The sequence below is a fragment of the Mauremys reevesii genome, linkage group 12 (genome assembly GCF_016161935.1).
Source record: "Mauremys reevesii isolate NIE-2019 linkage group 12, ASM1616193v1, whole genome shotgun sequence".
NCBI classification, from domain to species: Eukaryota; Metazoa; Chordata; order Testudines; family Geoemydidae; genus Mauremys; species Mauremys reevesii.
In genome coordinates this window covers 50063211-50063753 of record NC_052634.1, presented here as the reverse complement: position 1 = coordinate 50063753, position 543 = coordinate 50063211, and the positions used below count along the sequence as shown (strand labels likewise).

General features: G+C 50.8%; 1 non-coding gene across 1 annotated transcript; it reads left to right on the top strand.

Annotated features, from left to right (window-relative positions):
- Window positions 1-236: 236 nt before the first annotated feature.
- TRNAV-AAC lies at window positions 237-309 on the top strand. Its single transcript has one exon. It is a non-coding gene; the product is annotated as a tRNA-Val (tRNA).
- Window positions 310-543: the final 234 nt, after the last annotated feature.

Here is a 543-nt window from a genome sequence, read left to right as displayed (position 1 = left end):
TGGCTATTAGCCAGGATGGGTAAGGAATGGTGTCCCTAGCCTCTGTTTGTTAGAGGGTGGAGATGGATGTCAGGAGAGAGATCACTTGCTCATTACCTGTTAGGTTCAGTCCCTCTGGGGCACCTGGCATTGGCCACTGCTGGCAGATAGGATGCGGGGTTGGATGGACCTTTGGTCTGACCCAGTATGGCCATTCTTATGGTCTTATGAAGGGAGGAGCAATGTACTGAGACAGAGTTTCTGTAGTGTAGTGGTTATCACGTTTGCTTAACACGCAAAAGGTCCCTGGTTCAAAACTAGGCAGAAACATGTGGGCTTAATTTTCCCAGCTCCTACTGTTGTAGGAGCAGCAGTGATTTCAACGCTCAGAAGGTCTGTTATACTTCCCCTGCTCCCACTTTTGTCTCCTCTCCCTCTCTGAATGCCTGTGAAGTGGCTTTTCCCCTCCCGTTCCCCCCTGGAATGCTCCTGGGATGAATGGGCTGGTTGAAGAGCAGAAGAGCTCCCAGGTAGACAAGGTGTCTGGGACTCTAATTAGGCAGC